This window comes from Sebastes umbrosus, chromosome 9 (genome assembly GCF_015220745.1).
Source record: "Sebastes umbrosus isolate fSebUmb1 chromosome 9, fSebUmb1.pri, whole genome shotgun sequence".
Lineage (NCBI taxonomy): Eukaryota > Metazoa > Chordata > Actinopteri > Perciformes > Sebastidae > Sebastes > Sebastes umbrosus.
In genome coordinates this window covers 6265822-6288622 of record NC_051277.1, presented here as the reverse complement: position 1 = coordinate 6288622, position 22801 = coordinate 6265822, and the positions used below count along the sequence as shown (strand labels likewise).

The 22801-nt window shown below is 39.4% G+C and overlaps 1 protein-coding gene across 4 annotated transcripts in view; it reads left to right on the top strand.

Annotated features, from left to right (window-relative positions):
* The window catches only part of enox2 (ecto-NOX disulfide-thiol exchanger 2), a 208730-nt gene that overhangs the window by 100918 nt on the left and 85011 nt on the right, over positions 1–22801 (top strand). The window lies entirely within an intron of this gene.

Below are 22801 nucleotides of genomic sequence, written 5' to 3'. Positions count from 1 at the left end.
TCCTCTTCCTGCTGTGCCCCGTGTGTCTGCTGTTAGTCAGTACATTAACATGTGCACAGGTTACTCTGAGAAATAAGATTACGAAGGAAATCAGACGGCGTGTTTACATCACGATATTAAACCGGTAACTGTCAGACTGCGTATATAAGCAGGAGGTCAGTAATGAGACTTCTGCTGTCCCCCAACCTTAATTTGGAAATTTTGCTTTCTCTCTTTAGTTGTAATAGTGGTTCAATTCACTGCTTCCTGTTGTTTCAGTTTTTCCTTGCAGTGTAAATGAGTCTGAATTTTACAAATAGTTAAATGGTAGGGCTTAGGTAGGGCTGCCCCCTCCTAGTTGATTAGTCAACTAATCAGTCATTTTGATCTTAGTCGACCAAGGTTCCTTTAGTCGATTGGTCGTTTTTTATGCTTTTATCATGTTGAATGTCTTATTTCTAAGAAACGTATCAGCACATCTCTGGTAAACACAAGATTCAAAGTGTTGCTTTTGTGTGATTCTTTGTGGAGAAACTCAGTTTGACAGATCTGTCATTCAATCATCAGAATCATATGAGTTTTAGTTGACTAAGATCTCTGTTGCTTGCTACACTGTAGCTTGAATCCAGTGTCTTGAACAGCTGGAGCTTTGGATTCACAGACAGTCTCTCCAGTCTCGGTCCGGTCCTCCAGCTCTCTGATGGAGCGCCGACTCATTAGCAGCCATGTTGATTGAGTCTCGTTAAAAGGACCCCTAATGGATAGATTTTTCTCATTACAATTGCCATTACACTTGATAATCCATCATGCATTGTGTGCAAAGCAACCACAGCAACACACATACACTTTCCTTAAACATTACACAGCTGCATTTTATTTCAATAATTGGTTAAGAAGGCAACAAGCAATCTGCCTGTTTGATGTGGCCCATGAGGAATCTGAGTCATTCCAGACTTAATGCCACCCTGCTGATAGATTATTTACTAATGATCTTCAAACCTCCACACCACGACCAAACAACAAGCAGCCCGGTGCATAATTAAGAGGCCCTCACCTCCTGTAAACAGTTACAGGAAACGTTTGAAGTCGATTTGATATTCTGCTCACTCTGCCACAAAATACAGTCCACTCACTTCAGACTCACTGTGACTAACTCGATATTTTTTTATTTAGTTTGAGTATGAAACAGCTCCAGAGAAATTAATTTCATTGGAACTCATGCCCACTTGGTAGGAAACTTCCAGTATTTTGTGACTGTTTTACTGAGGCATGTTGTGCTCCTCTGTCTTGGACCCATTTAAATAGAAGCACTGAATAGTTTATACCGTGTTGTCTTTATCAAACACTACCTTTTTTATGTAAAGTTGGAGACGATGCACTTGGCCACCGTCCTCGCTCTTTATCTTTTTAGTTTTCTGTGTTTATGTGCACCCACTGTATGCATGTGTCTTTTAACAATCCATAATAAGTGGTGCCTTGGGGCAGCAGGCACACTGCAAGGATCTTCCTTACTCTGTTATTTTTATTTTTTTTATCAGTTTAACAGCACAGCCAGAGATGGCCATTTCGCCTCCAGTCCTGCTGTGTTTAAGCTGCAGGTGGCGAAGAGAATGGGATTTTGAAATGCTGCTCATTTTTTTTTTGCGAAGCAGGATTTCCCCTCTTACAATGAATATGAATGTCAGTTTGTAGTCGCACCCGCACAAGCTGGATTTCATTATCTCGTGCCCGTTATGTTAATGTAATAATAATAATAACCTTCATTTGTGAAGCAGTTCACAACAAAGTTAAGTGTGATTTTCAAGGCGAAATAGAGACACAGCAGGATCAAAAGGCATCATGAAGAGAACAACTGTAATGTCAAAAAAGAAATACAATCTGGAAAAACTGGATTTTTCTTGTAAACAAACAAGTTATTCAGAGATGTACATTAACCTTTTTTTGCCCTGGTGCTACAGAGGTTGAATGTTCTGTAGCACATGCCATAAAATTATAGCACGAGTATAAAAGTATCAAGTAAGTCCACTGTAGTTTGAAACTATTCAAATTCTCTCTACTGAAAAACAGACATTGTTTTAAATATAGGCTTATGAATTTTATTATTATTTATGCATATAACATGGATGTGGTAAGTAAGGGTGCTGAGGGGGCTGCAGCACCTCCTAAATAAAATATATAAACAGATAAAATAAAGTTTGAACTTAATATTAAAACTATAGTGTTTCCATTTCTTACTGGCTATATGTGTACTACACAAGTATTTGTGGTGGGAAAGAGGATTTGGTTAGTTTTGTATCTGTTATCATATTTATTAGTCCATTATTAGATTCCTTCTGATCGCACTTACTGTAATTTCATTCATTGCACAGACCAATTTTGTCGCACTGTACAGCCCTGTTATATATACATGTGTGTTATGCACAAAACCGCATTGTGTGTCCTCGAGAGCTAACACATTTTTTGATTGCATAATTGCATTTCTTTCGTCATAAAACATTTGCAAAGTTGTTTTTTTTTAAGCATTTTAAAAACAGTATTGTTTACATGTTTTCTTGCTAGCACTCATCTTCTCCCATGCCTTTGTTGGCGCATCGCTGCATATTTTGCTGTTTTACTGCCACCTGCTGGTCAGTAGAATATTGTGAAACCATTGGCAGAAGAAGCAACGCTTATTTATTTATTAATTTATTTATTTATTCATATTCATTGTGCTTTAGTAGTTTTAGTGATCAGTGGAGCCTTGAGTATTTTTTATCATGTTTGTCTATTGTCTGTGTTTTTAAAATGGACACCTCGTCTTTTTACTGCAAACTAAATCTACCTATGGGCACAAATACAGTAACCTGAACCTGACAGGACTTTGCATCCCATCTTCCCTGTGTGCAAGCACAAGATGAACAAAACAGTGACCCACTCATAGAAAAAGAGCTCTATTGTGCTACTGGAGGTCAAAAACTCTACAGAGAACCTTTAATGCTGGTTTAGGTTTTGCAGGCCTGAGAGTGAGGGGCTCCACAGCTGTAGATAGCAACGGTCCTGTCAACGTTGGTAATGAGGTGTGTTTTCACTTACTGCACACAGGGCTGTGCCTGCAGCACTCCTTAACCATCATCCTACATCTTTTTGCAGTTTACTTCGGGTCGATACGAGAACAAACGTTAACCCAAAACAGCCCTACATATGTGACATGAGGACATGCATATCTGTTAAAGAGAGTTCATTCTTGGAGACTGTGCTGATCAACAAGCTTTCAACAAACATTTTCTACAGTTTACCATATAGACAGCCTCCACTGGAAACGGCCTGAGTCTGTGCAGCAGCAAATATGTATAAATGTATTTATATGAAATGGCTCTCTCAAGGAGAATGTTTGGCCTTTGGCTGAATGGGTTTCAAGTACCCCTTGTAACAAGGTTGTTTGACTGGAAAAAAAATATTGAGTAGTGGTCAGAACTGAAGCATATTTTCAAACCTCAGGCCATGTTTATGGATTCGTCGAAAGCACTTCTAATGCCAGGATTAAAGAAATCCCCCCCACTCGTGTTTTTCTGTGCATAAAAATCAATTGATTAAATTTGATCACAAAAGGCCGTAGTTTTGGCAAATAAAAGAATGGTGCTCTCACCGATCCAATCTGTCGTGCATTAACCTTTAGCGGGAGCTAAGAGGGAGGTGTTGAATAAAATGCTATTGATTCTTAAGCAGAAAGGTTAATGTAATTGAGAAGGGGCAAATAAGGATACATGTTGAGTAGGAAGGGAGCGGCAATAAACATCATGACATGACATGTAGCAGCAAACGTTTATCTGGATACGTATTATTACATCCCAGCATCGTATGAATCCTTAAGACCTGTTGAATACATCTATTTCACGTTACATTTCCTATATAATGCTTTAAATCAGGGACCAAATGTCAGTTTTCTTAAGCCGTTTTATTTTTTGTTTTAAGATGAAAAGTTAGTTATCTCTAATGTGTAACTGTTTATATCCTTATATATTTGCATTCATGTTTGCTAAGTGAGAGTACGAGCTTTACACTTTACATTCTGGGGAGAAACCTTTGTGGTCTTTTCAGTTAACAACTCAGGGACCAGGTTAACTCATCAAACTGGATATAGTTAAATATTAATGTAAATCATTGTCATTGGCTCCTGTTCGCAAGGGTCTGCACATCCCAAAATGTATTGTGTGTCAACTGCACGTGTGAACCAACCATGTTTCCAACTAAATTATGTTCCCATACAACTAAACTGCAATACCAAAGTATGTTTTGAAGGAAATGTATTTTCTGCCGGCTTACTGTTCCAGTCTTAAACAGTTTTAAACCGTTTTAAACACGTTGACGTTGTTAATTGAAACAAAACAAAACAAAATGCAACAAAACTACTTAGTTAGGTTCAGAGGACAAAAGTACTGGGTTAGGTTTAGTAAAAAAAACATTATGGTTTGGTTTAAAATGAATACGACATTGATACAAAACATAAAGAAAACTCAACCAAACCAGTTAAGTTTAGGCAACAAAACTACTGGGTTAGGTTCAGTAAAAAATCAGAATGGTTCGGCTTAAAATTACTGAAAAACAAAACGAAAATACAACAACGAACACTGGTCTCCTGAGGAAAAGTCTGGTGTTTTAGTCCTCCCACTCGCCAGTAGTGGACTTTCTTGCTTGTTATACCCCGTTGTATGACCTCCCCGCTTATTATCCAATGCAAAATTTTATTCAACGTAACTTTCATCAACGGTTGCTCGATATTCTACGTCATCTGCTCTGCTCGTCATCGTTATGCTACGTCACTTGCTGCGACCGTCTGCAGACTTACAAAGCTATTTCTGATACGTAAAAGACAAACGTAATACGCGGCAAAACTCGCTTCCTTCCAAAAGTCATTGAGAAGTTGTATGGGAACGTAATTTTTAGGAGACAGGGCTGGTGTGAACTAATCCTCCAATGGGGACACCCAATGTAACAGAACTGCGTGTGCGTCCGCTGTCTCCATTTACGTCTGTTTTGAAGTCTTTAAGTCTTGAGCCTCTGTAGCCTCGACTACTGTGAGAGATTCTCACCAGCCACTGCTGGTCTGAATGTGCCCTCAGTTTTTCCACTTTACCCTTCAAAAGTGAGTAATTTAATGGAAAACCACAAGCTCTGAAAGTCTATTTGGCTGCGTCATTTTAGCATGAAAAAAACCCCAGAAAGTTTCAGTCATAAAAATATTTCTCTTCCCCTGTAAATTGAAATCACACATGCTTTCTTTAATGACTGAGGACAAAATACTCAAAGTAGTTTCTATGTGCTTGTTAGTGCTGCACTTTAACTGGTGTGAGCCGTGAAGCAAAGCAATCCTCACCGACTTCATCGGTGGTCAGGGTTTGTATCGGAGATTCTGAATCCGTTTTGTCAGTTCAAGGTCTCCAGTGGGAGCGTGTATTCCCCTCCACACCCTGGGTTTTGGTCTCCTTATGATGAATGGCTTTCAGTCTGACTGCCATATCCTGTCTGCAGCACCAAAACCCCCCGAAATAAACTGCTCCTCAGCGAACTGAATGTGGTTTGAGAAGGTTTTTGCATAATAGTTTCCGATATTGCATGCACCAGTATTTCTTTTTTGTGGCTTTTTTTTTTATGAAGTAATGGATTGAGCATAAAAACGGTAATGTGATGTCATTGACCCACCACTGGCAGGCAAAGAGCTGTTGGAAGGTAAATAATGTAATGGGATACTTAAGCTGTCAGAGATGACAGTCCATGTAGATGTATGGCTGTCCCAGAGAGGTATGTGTGTGTGTGTGTGTGTGTGTGTCCTGATTGCTATGTGTTGGAGGTTAGTGGGGGGAGATCTACAGCTGGATGTCAGTCTTAGTGACGCTGAGGCCACACAGTGACACAGAGGATTTAGAGTGATGCTGATGGATGGGGAGACACGAGTTGACAGACGGAAGTTCAAATGAACTCATTAGCTCACAAACGGGACGTCTGCAGGAGTGTAGGGCGGTGTGAAGGTTACAAGCATTCAGCCACGCTTCTGCAGCACTGCCTGTCTGTCTAGACCGTACTATACGTTTTAACTCTGGGAGAGAATAGTGATTGAAATGCACGCCAAGCTGTGGAGCGGCCCTCCTCTCTTTATTCATCTGGGATTCCTCTGCTTCAGTCAGAACACAACAGTCCACTTGTCTGTACTGCTGCTCTGGGAGGGATGAGGACTACACATTGCCTGCGCGTCTCTATGAACAATATGTTCTTGCATACATGTAGGCATATTGAGTATTTTTGAGTATTTAGAAAACGCTTATACTTCTTTACTCGTGGAAGGATTCTGCCTTGCCTTCCCAGTCACACTTGGAGACATTATGTTCTGTATGAATCTAGAGAAAATGTGTTATACTACCTGGGGAACAGAGAGTACATTTTATAAAGTGTGGCGCTTCTTATTAACATTTTTTGAGAAACCATTCACAGTAATCCCTGAGTAGCAATTTAGAAAATATATTGTTTTTATTTCATTTATTTCTCACCCTACTTTTTCTGTTACATTTTACAAGATAAATTTAAGATATTTTCTCTGTATTGTTGTCTATAATTTTAACTTTATTTATCCATAATTTAGAATACATCTTCTGTGGCCAGATGTGGTTGTCTGTATGTTTTATGTTTTGTGTGAACAGATGGATGTGTTGTGACACGGGAGAAATCCCTGTACAGTTACTGTTTTATTAATTATTGACCAACAATAATAAGAACCTTTGAAGACGAAGGAAAGTGCTATATACTGTACAGAAGGGCTGCGTCTTTTTTATTTTTAATTATTTCCCTGATTAATTGATGTATCGTTTGCTCTATAAAATGTAAAACAAAAAGGGAAAAATTGTATATCATAATCGATGGCTTTGTCAAACCAACTGTACCAAAAATATTCATTTTGATATCATAAAAGTTTAAGAAAACCAGCAAATGTTTACATGAATAACGATTAATCAGTTATCAGAAAAGTTTATTTAAATGATTCAATAGTTTCAGCTCTAAAATACAGTACATCAGATGTGTTATTGGTAGCGTTATAATTCCGCAATATCATCTCAATCACACCAGGTTGTCTGTGATCCAGGTCAAAGTGGAGATCTCATCTTCCATCCACTCTACTAAAATTGGGGTTCATCCATTTTCTCCCTTTTCCCGTTCCTCCCCTCCATCACTTGTAGTTGTGCTCTCTTGCCCTCCTCACACTCCTCCACACGTCACGCTGGTCAGGGATTTAGTGCCACTTCACCCCATCCTGCAAAGCCTACAAACATATGAGATCTAAATAATTCACGGTGCCAGAAGGCGCTCTGCTCGGCTCTGTCTGTGGACTCACGCTTAAAGCTGACGTCTCGAGCTCTGAAAAGAATATACAAACAGAAACCTGGCTGGTTTTTCTGCTTGATCAAAGCAAACTGGGCAGCGTTGTTTTGCACATGGCTTCCCTCCTCTCATTACCTCTACGCAGCAACAGTGCAGGGACGATAAACAGATAGCCCTTAGATGAGTTTGTCTCTTCATCCTTCAGCCTCAGGGACATGAAACTCAGGCCGAATAAGTTGTCTTCTAACTGAGTTTATCATTAATCCATTTTTGGTTATTATCTCTGCAACTTTGCTAAATTGATTTCTAATCAGGACACGACCTGCAGGCTGGAGTTTAAGAAACTGGCAGTGTTGTATCAACAAAAGTGATCTTCTTAGATTGTTTTTTTGTTCTTGTTGTTTTTAATCTGATTGAATTAGTATTTAATAAGAATAGTGTGCAGTTTACTTTACCAATAATACTAGATTTGTTTGATATTAAAGGGTCTTTTTGTGATGGTCAGTGTTAGAAAAGCCACTTTAAATCACATTTTCAGTGTTGTAGATTTAGTCTATTGAAAGAAAATAGATTGGCAACTATTTGATAGTACCAGGTTCGCAAATGTGAGAATTTGCGGCTCTTCTTACGTTATATTAATTTGATTATTGGTCGGTAGGGGTGGGAATCACCAGAGGTCCCACAATACCATATTATTACCATACTTAAGCTGATTATTGTGATATATTGAGATATATTGCGATATATTACCCTTTTTCAACTGAAAATTATGCAGTTTGTCAACATCTGTGTCATCTATACAGCTTTCACTCGCATATCTTGAGGTCAGAGGTCAAAGGACGCCTTTTTGAAAATGGCCATGACAGTTTTTCCTCGCCAAAATTTAGCGCAAGTTTGGAGCGTTATTTAGCGTTCTTCCCGGCAAGCTAACATGACATGGTTGATACCAATGGATTTCTTAGGTTTTTCTAGTTTCATATGATACCAGTATCTTCACTCTAGCTCTAAGAGCCCTCTACAACCTCTGAGAGACAGAATAGTGGCTGTTGGTTTGTTAAGACGTTCATTTATATAATAAAAATGTATCTATCGCGATATTGTGCTGCATACATTTTTTCCCCCACCCCTATTTGTCAGACAAAACAAGACAAGATTTATGAAGTTACCTTGGACTCTAGAAGACAGTCACAATATCCTGCTATTTTAATGACCAAATTATAAATCAAATTAACAAACAAATCAATAACAGAAAGATATGAATATTATCTGTCTTTTGGAAGTATCATCTCTTAAGACTTGTCTTTTAAATTGATTTTCAATATTCACATTGCCTAATTTGCTTGCACTATATGTAGTACCTCCCCTCTATCTCACCCCTCCTCTCCTCATTTTAGTTGAAATAAGATCTAGTTTAGGGCATGTATTCTAACGAGAACGATAGCCCTAGATTTCAGGGGCTCAGAGGGTCCAATTACAAATGTAAAGGCTGTTGAGAGGTTTTATCTACAGTGATTTTCATAAAGCCACCAGCGACTGTCAGATTTCTGCACATCTCTGACGCAGCCCCAAAACACAGAGGAGTAACCGCTCCCTTGGATGGGTCGGATCACCTGATGAATTATTTATATTGTCTAGGTGGGTGAGATTTGTTTCTACTATAAATGAAGCTAAATTTGGTTTCATCTAACCTCTGGTGCTTTTGAACTCATTTAAATTGTACTAGGAGGATGTTGGGCCCACATTACAATACTTCTTCCCTCCACTATAATTGGAGATGTGCAGGTTGATCTGATATAACATGACACCATATTACACAGGATGTGACATGTTCGGCTCTCCATTGCACACAAACACGGAGCTCGAGTAGAGGTTTTTTAATATATTTAATGGGAGGCTAAAAGAAACAGTGGAAAATACTCATGTTGCTTTTTCTGTCTATTTTTCTTGTCTGTTCTCCCTCACATCAGTTACGTCAGTGAGAAGCTGTAGGAATCTCCCTGTTTTTTACCAGCGCTATGCTCCCAGCAGCATGTTCATCACTGAGACCCCGCAGCTCTTCTTTTCTCCTATCAACACCTCTCCCTCCCTCCCTCCATCCATCCCTCCCCTCCTCCTGTCTGCTCTTTCTCTCAGCCTCCAGCCGGGTTAACTGATCCACACCAGCTGCCTCTCACTGCCTCACATTAGTGCTCTAAACCAATGTGCTGAACGTCTCCTCTGCCTCTCCTCTTCTTCATCATCCTGCCACCTTTTTTCTTCCCCTCATTTCACATGGCTCTGTGAGAAGGCCGCTGCACGAGTAGTAGTGCAGAAAAGATCAGGTGAATAGTAATTAACCCGTTTTAAACCATCCTAATTTATCTGACTGAACTGTGGGCTGATGAATGAATGGAGACACACAATTGAAACTGTTTTGTGCAAGTTCACTTCTAATTAAGGAGGAAGAGAAAAAATAAACTAATTCAAGGAATTCTGTCAGCCACATGAGTATTTTATCTTTCTGTCTATAAAATGCTTGTTTTTTTTAATCATTCTTTTTATCGTTTGACAACCTAAACTACAACAAATAAAATAATATGTACATATAATAACAGATAATAACTGTACATTTAAAAACAAATTACTCAAAAACAAAGGAGAAGAAAAAATTAAATAAAATAATGATAATAAAAAAATAATAGAAAAAATATAAATAAATAGAAAAATTAAAAATAAATAATAAAAAATAATAATTTATGAATAAAAATAAATAAATAATAAAATGCCCGTTTTTAATTTCCCAAAGCTCAAGGTTGATCCATGAGAATCCTTGTTTTATCAAACCATCAGTCCGAACCCCCACAATATTTATTTTACTATCATACAGCATAGGCCAAACAAAAGCAGCAAATCCTCACATTGGACGAGCTGAAATCAAAGAAGGTTTGGAATATTTGCTTAAATAATGACTGAAATGATTAGTTGATTATCAAAATAGCCATTTTCTATCAATAAAGGCCCCATTTACACTTTGTGTGATTTGTAATTACACTTCAACTACCCGTAGCCCCATGTATGTGTTTCTGTTGGCCGGATCCCAAATCTGATTACAATCCGTCTTGGATTTCCCAGGCTACATGAGAAATTAGGGTCAGCCCTGGCTCCAGTCCAGAGGCTGGTGGTAGATGCATCTCAAGCTGTTTAATAACTGCCAAATGGCAAGAAGAAAAAGAACATTTACAACAATAACAGTTTAGCTAGAGTTCCCTAACAACCATCCATAAGCTACTTTAACAGAAACACATGGATTAATTGCATTTATGGGCGTTACGAGGCAAAAGGTTTATCGGCTCACTGCTCCCCTCAACACTCATCCAGATCAGTGCTCTCTCACCCACACAGACCAACCAGTAGTAGAACCAATCAGGGGTTAAATAAACGCTATAACGGCTCGCTGCGCCTTCGGTATGATTGTGAAATTGCTGGAGCCGTTTGGTGATGAATTTAGCTGTCAACAGGGAGTATGACGACTAATGTCGGTGTAACTTAAGCTGCCATTATCACACGGGGGCAGACCACGGGGGGCAGACGCTGTGAGTGACTCACTGACGTAGTAACAGCTGGGAGAAGTACAGGACGGAAACATTAACACTTTGTCAACATCTGGATAGACTCTCAAACCGACTACTGAAGTGGAAGTTTAAAGGGTCTGTGTAAGGGAAGTGTAAGTGGGGTCTAATCAATAAACAGAATAATTGTCTCAGCTCGAAACGTGAGGGCACTTGATTATATTTCTTCACTTCACGTTAGGGTTTCTAGTTATTTGAGATGAAAACGCCCGTGATGTTTTATATCCTTGCATCTCATTGGGCATCAGGAGGCCTGTTAAGCTCTCCTCATATGGTGCCACCCGACCCAGCTATAATTAATGCATGATGGTACCAGCCTGTACACAACAGAGGGAGTGTTTGTTAATGTCAATAATTCCAAGCAGTCTGTCTGAAAGCCATACTGGTTTACGCAACATAAGACGAGAGAGGGTGCAGAAAGTGGGATCACATTTTGACAGACAGTACAAACTAGACTATTTTATTAGGTTTCAGAAAAGACTCAATAAAATGTCATGGGAGAGCTGCACTGTAGCTGACCATGTTCTCCTTTTGAAGAAACACATACAGCATGTAAGCAAGCCGCCCGAACTCTATTTATACACCACATTTCTTGTCGAGGGGAAATGCAGTGTGCTTCCAAAAAAGTCAGGAAAACAAGATGCCTTACTTGCTTGGGATATTGGGATGACCTTTAACCTTTTAAAGCAATCACTTATTTTAATAGCTATAGCTAACCTGAGGCCTCACCCTACTCAGCTGCTCACTGCAGGATCCCTCATATATTGAAAATTAATCTCCGTTTTATGACTTTGCAGCAGTCAAATGTGGTTTTTGAGGTTTCAATACTACTGCTTGAAAAAGTAATTTACGGATGTATAAGAAAAAAAAACTGCCATCACATTCACAGACTCTTGACAGCAATGTATTGCTTTTATCTTGTTAAGTACAAAATATACTAGTTATAAACTTATTGATTAATCTGCAATTTCCCAGAGCCTCAGCTGATGTCTAGACTTGTCTTCTTTTGTCAGACAAACTGTCCAAAATTTACAGATATTCCATTTTACAATCATAGAAGACTAAAAAAGCTGCAAATACTCACATTTGAGAACGTGGAAATAGTGATATTTTTATTTTTCCACCACAGGGATTTATAATTAGGTGTTGGAAATCTGATGTGTGAATTTATTATTATTATTATTATTATTATTATTATTATTATTATTATTATTATTATTATTATTATCAATAATAATGATCATTTTATTAAACTTAATTTTAATTTTTAATTGTATTTTATATATATTTCTTATGTATTTATTTTTTATCATTTGTATTATTTTATTACCCTTTTTTCTCCTCCCTTGTTTTTGAATGCTTTGTTTTTATTACTCTCTGATATTATATATACATATTACCTGATTTGTTAGGTTGATTTACGTTATTGCAGTCATTTTTCTTAAGGAAACAATAAAAAGCATGATTAAAAAAAATTAAGATTTCTAATATAATTGGCTCGATTGACTAATTAATTAATCTCTTCAGTTCTATTATATCCTGTATATGTACCAGTATAGACGTATTGATTATGGTAATTCACTCAACGTCTTTTTAAAGGTCTCTTGCACCACTCTCTTTATCTTCGTTTTCTCATTGTCTCTCATTTTTCATTTCTTTTGAGTCTTTACTTTACTTACTTACTTACCTGACCGGACTTTATTAATAGACGTACCTTTTTTGACTCTATGGCATTTTCTAAAGGGCACCAATCTCACTGCTCTCTGGCAACAGCTGCCAAAACAAACTCAAACTTACATCATACATATATAGGTACGTTTTGTCTGCAGAGTTTGAGAGGCCTGATGGATCAGAAGAAAGTCTCTATTTCTACTACCATTCTGCATGTTTTATCTCCATGAGTGTCCATGACATGTAAGAAGGACGAATATAATCTGCGCTGCCGAAGTCTAATTATGTACTTAACAAGCCCCTTCTCTAACAGAAGGATCTGCCTGATGCTTTCTCCTCTCTTGTATTCAGTATCTCCCTCCTTCTCTCCTAGTTGTTGCCTGAGAGAAGTCGTCCTTGTGCGTGGGTTGAGGAGCAAGACGACAGTGTTTCAAGTTCATAAGATCGTCTTTACCTAGTTTCACTTTGTGCACACGGGACTCGACCCGCGATGTACACTTTGGAAGCAGGACTTGAATTCTCTGTTGGAAATGGATGACCTAATTATCGCAGCCTACAGTGATGCATTTGGACATAAAGTAGAATAATGAAGAAGTCAATAGTGACACGGTAGCTATGGGAAATCTCGCCTGGCATCAGTAAAAAAGAATTACAACAAGGACACAACCCAAGTGGAGCATGTTGATGAAATATATTGAATGATTTCTTATTTATCACAGCAGTATTTTTGATATACATGCTGATTAAATCAGCAACCATCTGCATTTCCCCATTGGATCTGACTACAGTTTCAGAAACTGTATAGTGGGAGCAAGTCTCTGCTCTTTGATGTGTCAGTTCTTATATATTGCGGGAGGCCGCAGGGTATTCTAGCATGATGATGTTTGTATCAACACAGCGGTGGCTTTGTTAACAGCCTTTTTGACGTCCCCCTGCTTGGCTCGACTTCCCCCTCAGGTGTCTGTATTGTATAAGGAGGGCTAATGGGTTTAATCTAGAGTCAGCGCACCACATGATTAGGGTTGTTTAATTCCAAAGTTTGTTGTAATGGCATTGACCGGAACAATGTTTGAGCCATTTGTCAAAGCCACTAAGAGGGAAGTGGACATTTGTAACAACTTCATACTCCCTCTCTTTCTCTTTTGTCTATCTATTCACCCTGCCATCTATTATCGGGTCTTGCTTTGCTTTCAGGCAAATGTATTCTAAAGGAAGTTTGTCCAGAGTGGCTTTAGAAATAAAGATATACCAACGACTTAGTCAACGTATGGACAGAGATGGAGGGGCATACATGTTGAGCCCTGTGGGCACATTCTGGCTGAATACAAAGAGAGTCATGGGTTGGTCTTTCTTCCACTTTAAGCCGTGATATTGGGGGTCAGCAGTTAACCCGTACTGTAAATGTGCAGTGGGAATGTGTATGAGAAGGGTTTACTACAGTAGGCATCAGATGTTCTGCTCCATGCTGCCGCCACTCTCGGTATCTCTCCTGGCTCTAGTCAACCATACCGCCATTAGAGAAAAGATGAACCATTGAAATAACTGCAATGACCTCCAATCTGAAAGCTTTACTAGAGAAAGCACCAGACCATGATTCATTCAATGCTCCATGACTCTGTGGAGGTCACTGTCTGCTTCAATCTTGGATGTGGTCTTAAAAGCAAGACCATACTGTTATGTGTCTCCATTAAGTTTCATGACCAGCGGTGCAATTGATGATGACAGAAATGTGCCTGTCCACACTCACAGCCACTGCAGTGACAGTAAAAGCATCATGTCTCGCCATCCCCTCTCAGTTGTCTTGCCACTCTCTTATTGATCATGTTAGTGAGATTTTGAATTTCATAACAGTGGCAGCCAAGGTATTTATTCTACAGTGATACAAAGGCTTTTTTGGATCTCGTAGTCTTCCATAAGATTAGTGTACAAAAGGGTAATTAGGAACATACTGTTTGTTGCTGTGTCAGGGAGGCTTAATGTGAGTGCAAATAAACAAGTGTGTTCAAGGATTTTTGTTGTTGAATGGATTTATCTGGAGCTGAAATTAAAAATAATCAACTATTCTGCAAATAATGAAACAATACCAAACATTTCCTGGTTCCAGCGTGTCAAATGAGAAGATTTGTTACTTTTCTTTGTTATATATCCGTGTAAACTGGATATAATCGGGTTTTGGTTTGGTTGAACTGAACAAGACATTTTAAGGGTGCCTTCACACCTGTAGTTGGGTTCATTTGGTGCAAACCAAGGGAAAAGAAATATTCATTATTGCATTTTAGTTTTAGTTTGGTTCCTGTTCACACTGACTTTTTTACAAACGAACCAGAGGAGTTAACATGACATCATACAGACTGACCGGTAACTCGCTGTTTGGACAGTTTTGGCGGGACGCATGTGGGGGAATCAAATTCTAGTGAGTGACAGAAGGTTATGCAGCACTTTAACGCTCCCAGATGACTGGTGCGAACGCATAATCCGAACGTCGGGGAGTGCACGGACGCGCATGATCAGTGCTGTTTGCTTTCACACCACAAACACCACCTTTTCAGGCGGTCTTTGGTCCGCACTAGGGTTTGTTTGACAGCTTTCACACCAGCCCAAACGAACCACACTAACCGTGCAAACGGATCCAAGTTTGTTTTAACCAAACCAAACAGGTCAGCTGTGAAAGCACAATTATATGTAATGTCAGGCTGCAACATCTTAGGGTGCTTGGGTGTGAAACGGTAAGAAAACACTACTCCTCTATGCAACAATAAGATAATGAAGATAAGAAATATAACCTTTGGGGTTAAATAAGTTCAGTTTGTGTAAAAGATCAGATCAGTTTTGTATAAATAGACAGAGAAACAGAAACAATGCATTGTGTATCACTGCTTACAGGTCCTCAGTCGCTCTCGAAAAGAGATGCAGAAGCATATCATTGATTCCTCGGTTGAGATTGTTGAACAGATGTTTATAAGCGGAAATAATGCATCCTACCTGTCATCCATGTCAAGTAGCTGTGAAAAGGAAAAAGTAATCTCTCCATCTCTTCCACCATAATCAATCTGAGAAGCTTGTCTTCTAAAGAACCAGATGCATTGTGTTCCACACTTCTCACTTATCTTTGATGTACTTTTTAATATCTTGTGTAAGCTTCTGTATTCAGTCTGAACACACACCTAGCTGGTGCCAAGTGAATAATGAAAGAATTTTGTGGGGTTTTTAGTCCTCAGCTGTCAAAAGCTTACTAAAATATTGCAGTTTTCAGTGTGAAGTCTTTCTGGGTGGCTTGCTCTTTTGAAACCCCGCTGTACCTCCAGCCCTTCTTGTCACAACATTGCACCGGCAGTCGTAGCTGTGACAGAAGACTCAAAGCAAGCTGCCTGGATGGGGAGGTGTGGTCAGATAAGAGCCCTGGCAAGTTCACTGAGCTGTTGACATTTCCTCACAGCAACTCCCCTGGTTCTAATTGGCTACCGCTGATAAGATTCCTGTGTTGTAATTGGCAGCTGCTGATAAGATGCTGTCAGCTGCAGCAGCAGTCAGCAGCATGGTGCAATGACAACAGCTCAGGAGTTGGTGGGCGGGCGGGGCTAAATCCAGGGCCTGAACCTTGTTTTCCAGAGATACTATTCCAGTCTGGGATTTGGCATACTGGCTATGACACACTTTTAGACCGGAAAAATACTGCTTAATGGCCCAAAAAACACAATTTCTCAACCAGTTTTGTCCTTCATGGACATTTCTTGCTAAAGTTGGAACAGTGTTGATTATTCCACATCAGATATTTCTGTCTCTGCTCTTCTCACTGGTTTGATTGTGGCTAGTTTTGTTTAAGGCGAATCACGTATTTCTCTGCATCGATCAAACATTTAGCACTATCTAAATCAAAATGTGATGCCAAAATGAACAAATGGTGTGTTTGTGGGTTGTTAACGTATGTCGCCAGGCCACTTTCAATAAAATCTCATGCAACCACACCCACTTCTTGATTGAGAATATTTAAATGTCTTGGGGGCAGTAGAAACAAGTTCTTAACATTGACATATCACCACCTTTTAAGTTGATATGGCAGTTGCTTATTTACACATCCTGCAGTTGTGGAGCAACATTATCATTCATTTGGAGTCGTGTTTCTAGCCACCTGGTGAATTTAAGTCCAAACATTCACTCTTTTTTAGCTCTGTTTTTGGTCTCTGCAAACTCCTGAGGTAAACATCTGGCTTTTTACCTGCTAAATGCTCCAGTATGTTCACAAGCTACTTGCTAACTGTGTCAGTTTGGCGCTGAGCAGGTAATGCACAGTGGGGTGTTGGAGCTACTTCCCAGAAAACAGCTGCCTTCTGTGGCTGGAAACGAGACTAGCGCTAAGTTGCCATTGCATTTATAGACACTTTGTTTTTGTAGGGAAAGCCTTAAGAAGTGAAAAGCACCTTTTCAGGGTCTTTAAGACATGAAATAAATAGAAATAAAATAGATAGAATGGGCATTGCCATTAATAGCAACACTCCTCTTCCATACTAAAGATTGAAAAAGGAGATGCACTTGTTTATTGCACGTTATGCAAATGTCTGTGCTTGAAGCCATAAAGTGTAGTACCCAACATTAGCTATAGTGCTACATCCATAAGTGCAATTTCTGCAGCAACTGCCAGCTTCAAGAAATATTCGACTTGCTTCCTATTGAGGTAACTTGAATAGAGTCTATTGTTAGCTGGAATTAGATGCATTGGTAATAGTGCTGAGTTGTACCCCCCCCCCCCCGCCCCCTCCCCATTAGAGCCGGCTATGTAGGAGGTCATGAACAGGGAACAATAGTGCTTATGACCCATATATGCCATTATCATGTGATAGACCCATTCTTTTATTATCTACCTATAGCGTCTTCTATCCAGGTCCTGGGGGCACCGGGCTTGTCATGTCACGATGATTAATTTTTCTGCCGTACCCCAGTTCTGTACTCAGTAATGTGCAGCTGACTCTGCTAAATCCCAGCCACTTTTTTTTCTGTGGAAATTTCATTCCATTTGGTCATATTTCAGGCCATACTCATAGATTTAGCAGATGTTTTTGCTGGCAGAAGTAGCCAGAAGTCTCTTGGGCTTGAGCTGGAACTGCTGATAAAGAGATTTTTGAGCTATTGTGTCCTTAGCCTAGATATCTGTGTAATCAATACTCTTAAAATCCTCACTTCCTTCCACACCTAACTTTCTGTCTGTCCTCCTTGAACTGCAGGCCATTCTTCCTCATTGACTGTATCATGCACAAGAGCATACAAGCATGATTTTTTTGGGATTCATCTCGAGAAAGTAATTATGCTTTTGTCTTTAGTTGGAATGCACAAGAAACTTTGCCTGGTGGATAAACTGATTCATGTGATATCTTACTACACTGTCTAATGGGAGGGTATGTGGGCATTAGTGGTGTGAGTTTTAACTGTGGTTTAAGGCATTTGTCTCGGGTCCTCTCCATTTCCAATCAGGGTTAGGAAGACAAAACCTTGAGTTCTCACGAGATTGAGTATGCATCCTTTCCAGCAGTATGCAGGCACATTTAAAACTATATGGTCAGTTGTAAGTCTTTGCTATATTTCCATTATATTGTCTCAATCTCAGGAACAACTGTGTTTTAGTACCTTTTGCTTTGTCTCCCGAGATACCAGCTAATCAGAAGAGAAAACAAGAGTTGTTCAAAGCTTCACGGTCCATTCTTGATCTTGGAAATAGCAGTTTGACAACAAAATTGAATGTTTTCATAGCAGTATAAAATAGATAATGGAGCGGAAATTATGAACAGTAACTTTTTAACAAAAACCAGTATGCAAACATTAATAAAGGAGTATATGTTGAAGTACATGGGATTTATTGTTTTACTTTTGCTTTTTACCATGGTATCAAATATGTATTAATAATCATGGCATTTCACTGGTATTGGTATAAACTGCTAAATCTCTAGTATTGTGACATCCCTACCAATTTAAGATTGTCTGATTACAGCCCCTAAAATGTGAATATTTGCTGTTTATCTTTGACATTTTAATGATAGTAAACTGATTTTCTTATGGTCTTAGATGGTTGGTCGGACAAAACGAGCAATTTGAACAAGTCAACTTCAACAATTTGTACAAACCAAGCATTGAATCAATTGAGAAGATAATCAGAAACAAAACTAATTGTTAGGTTGTAGCCCTACATGTGATAACAGGTGATTGTAAATTGTGAGATTGTAACCCCTGCCTCTGTCCACTAACTCCTGGTGGATGACATTCACTTGTTAAGAGTTGTGTAGCTTTGGTGAGATTTCGTAAAGGCTTAGATGTGAGTTTATTTTCTTCTTTTAAATGTGTCTAAATCTCCTTGAACAAATTCTATTTTAAGTGACTTAATGTGATGTGAGAAAGCCTCCCAATCAAAAGACATACAACTGACTATACTTTCAAGGTTATTCAGTGGACGTTCACTTTATTTTTAGGAGGTTGAATTGTGGAGAAAAAAAAAAAAGCAGTGTCTGTCATAGACTAGTAATTGTTTTACAGTTTGCTTCGGGATCTTTACAGCTGTTGATTAACCGTGACCATCAAAGATGTTTTCTCTCCAAGCATGGCATAATTTAACAAGCTATGAGGACTTGCAGCACTGTTAGTGCCTTTACCACAACAAAGAATGACAGTCCCACAGCTTTTTTCTGAGGCCTTTCTCTTGTTCTGACAGTTTAAACTTCAAAGGAGAGAGAAAAACAGATTTAAAGAAGCTCTCCAGCCTGTTTTTCCTCCTAGAGGGTGTCAAGCTGTCCTTCAGGCATCAATAGACACATTCAATTTGTGCCTCTTGTACTAAACAAGGGCTTGGTTGTGTAGTGAGTACTTGTTAAACAGCAAACTCCTACAAACTGGACACAAGCTGTCTGAATCATAGTCTCTTATTCAACTGCAAGGTTCAAGGATTCTGTATTAAATGTAAAACACAATATTGTATTTCAATATTCAGTCGGTTAGACTATATCAGGCCATTAAATGGGCATTACTAGTGGTTATAAGGATCATAGATGTGGGTCAATAGGGCCCTGCTACACCCAATAGTATGTTTTGTCATCTTTTCAAATGGTCGATCATCGAAAGAAGGAATAAAAGAAGACGAGAGCAACCTCTAACAACCGTAGTATTTATGCAAAAGTGGAAGTCAGACGCTGTAGTATAGACAGCGTGAAACTCAATATGATGGGCTTTCACCCAGGACACTGGGGTTCACGTCCTGTTTGTTGAAAGCCTTGCGTTTGTTGGACCCATCCTCCTCCCCTCCCGCCCGCCCAGTGTGTCTCTTTCGCTCTTTAAACTATACATCACCACTCTCCTGGCACACTTTCCCGGAGCGTTGCCACGGATGGGTTTACATTATAGTTAATGGAACGCCCGGTGCGTTTCATACCTGTGCTAAAGGGTGCCATGTGCGGCGGTACCGAACGCCGACGGCCGTGACAAAGCCTCGGTTTTTGACGCCCTAAGAATAAGAACGGGCTGAAGATCCATATGGTGGGGGTCAGGGGGCGATAGATGGGACACAAAATGCAGGACTTTCACCCAGACTGGGGTTCGCATCCCATGTGAATCCAACAATGTGTAGTTGTCTCTGTGTTCACAAGCATTAAGTTTCACTTTCACTTTTGAAATGTAGTTATTTTAACAGAAAAAACAATGTTTTTCCCTAAACTTAACTAAGTGGTTTTGTTGCCTAAACCTAAAGAACCTGTAGTTTTGTTGCCTAAACCTAAAGAAGCTGTTTTGTTTGTGTTCAAAACATAATGTTTCATTCAGTTTTACAACGTGTTAGAATGTGTTGTTTTTAAGTTTCGCTTTCACTACAACGTAGTAGGTGTAGTAGGCCCCTAATGACCCACACCTATGGTGCTTATAGCGAGCAATTTAATTTAATGCCCCAATAACAGTTGAATCGGGTGCAATATTCATCTCTTAAAATCATATCCCCTCAGGAGGCCATGTTAATAGACATTGTTTGTGTTCTCCATTTTCTAATTTGTACCATCATCTTTGTCCTAATGTTCAGTCACCTGATGGGCATCTCCTCTGGCTGCCTGGTATGTTCTCACATTTCTTTAGATTAAAAATATACATGTACGTCCTCACTGTATAGATTTATGCAGGTATAGATATCCTTTCTTTTTCTCCTCCATATCTTCTGGGGACAATGGAGTACATGAGGACTGACAGCACTGAGGAGGAAATTAATTAGGCCTTCAGAACTTCACACTTGGTCACTCTAGAGATTTCTGTCTGTGAATCTTCGGAGGAAAGGTTTGTCTGACACTCCCTTTCCTCGAAGTCTTCCCTTCCTCTTATAAAAGAGTTTGCCTAACGATAAATCAAGACTCGGGTTAAGCTATTTAAAACTCGCTTGACGCCAATAATCTTCTTTTGTTTTGAGAAATGGTGTATGCAACCTTAAAATTATGAACATTAAATTAAAGGGCAATGAAAGGCAAACACAAGAAAAGAGGAAAAATGGTTTGTACTAATGAAGTTCGCAGTAGGTCACGATGGAGCTCATTGTATTGATTACAGCAATTTTTAAATTTCAAATGAATTTGAAACATGTCGTAATTGTGACCTTTTGTAATGAAGCCGATTTTTGGATTATGAAGGTTAAAACCGATGAAAGCCGTCCCGAGGAGTGGAAGCAGATTCCTAAATCTCAACACTGACACCGAAGTATCAAACTTCACATCAGCGGGCTAAATCCAAAGATGCCAATCTGTAAGTTATTTTGGAGAGCGCTAACCTCTCAGCACTGAGAAGGATTTTTAGTCTGAGAGGGCTTGCGTGCTTGAAATCACATGTGGGATCAATTATATCACACAGCTGTTCAGTTTCCCAGCTGATTTAACCGGCTCTGTAAAATAGACTATGGCGCTGTGTGGATCTGATGCATTGTTTTCTCCCTGAATCTGGAGGCTTTCCTTTTATTCTCCTCGTCCAAGTCACCATCTGATCCATCCCTCAGTTGGCAAGCAAAGCTCTCAGATTTTTTATTGATCCTCTGTCTTTGCTCTCTGTTGCTTTGGCATCGTGTTTTGGTCATTAGAGTCTATTTCAAATATATTATGGGGGTCTGAGCCAACTGAGAAAGCACCAAAATGACTTGTTGCACAAAGTCGTAGTAGTCTCATTGAGTATAGTGAGAAAGAGAAATATGACATTTAAACAGATGCCCCTGGCAGAATGTGAACCCAGACAGATACAGTTCATGGTATGCACAGTTGTGTTTTATGTTCTGAGACCTGAGTCAGAACATGTCGTGTGTACTGCTGTGTGGATTTTCTTCATGCCTACACTTAAAGGGGGCATATGGAACATTCTTTAGTGCTTGTGCACATACATTTGGGTATCTGGAGTCTCTACCAACCCACAGACTGTGAAAGAGGCAACCCAGTCAGATTGTTGTGGGCTGCCTAGACCAGAAACATGTGATTCAACAAGCCATTCAGATTTGGCTCCCCGATGCAGGCTAAGTAGAATATATCACCAACGACTCGAGAACTAACTTTGCAAAGATGCACCAAATTTTTCTTGCAAGCAGACTGGGCTTTTTGGGAGGGGGGGGGGGCTTAAAGAGGATCTATTATGTTCATTTTCAGGTGAATACTTGTATTTTGGGTTTCTACTAGAACATATTTACATACTTTAAAGTTAAAAAAAAACTTTATTTTTCTTATACCAGCTGTGCTGCAGCACCTTTTTTCACCCTTCATCTGAGACGCTCTGTTTGAGCTCCTGCCCCCTCCTCTTCTGCTCTGATTCGTCAGCTGATCTTCTGTTGTGATTGGTCAATCGAACCAAACTCTTCGGACTCCGCTCCAGCTCCGCTCTAACTAGCTTTGTTTGAGGGTGTGCCAAACCAGCTGCTAGGCAGGTATTATGCAAATGTGTTACTTGGTGACATCACCACGTTACGGAATAAAAGGCAGGTCTTCAATTTGGCGTTTCAGGCAGTTCAGGAGCAGTGTTTCTGTGGGGGAGAGTAACTCCCTTTGGCCTAGACTTTAAGCTGTGTAACTTTGCAGACCTTTTACATGCACAAAAAACTATATAACACACTAAAGGAAAGGGGGAAGCACAAAAGCATAATAGGTCCTCTTTAAAGACACAGGCACTAAAACAAAGTGTTATACAGGTATATTCAGACAGACAGTATGTAAACA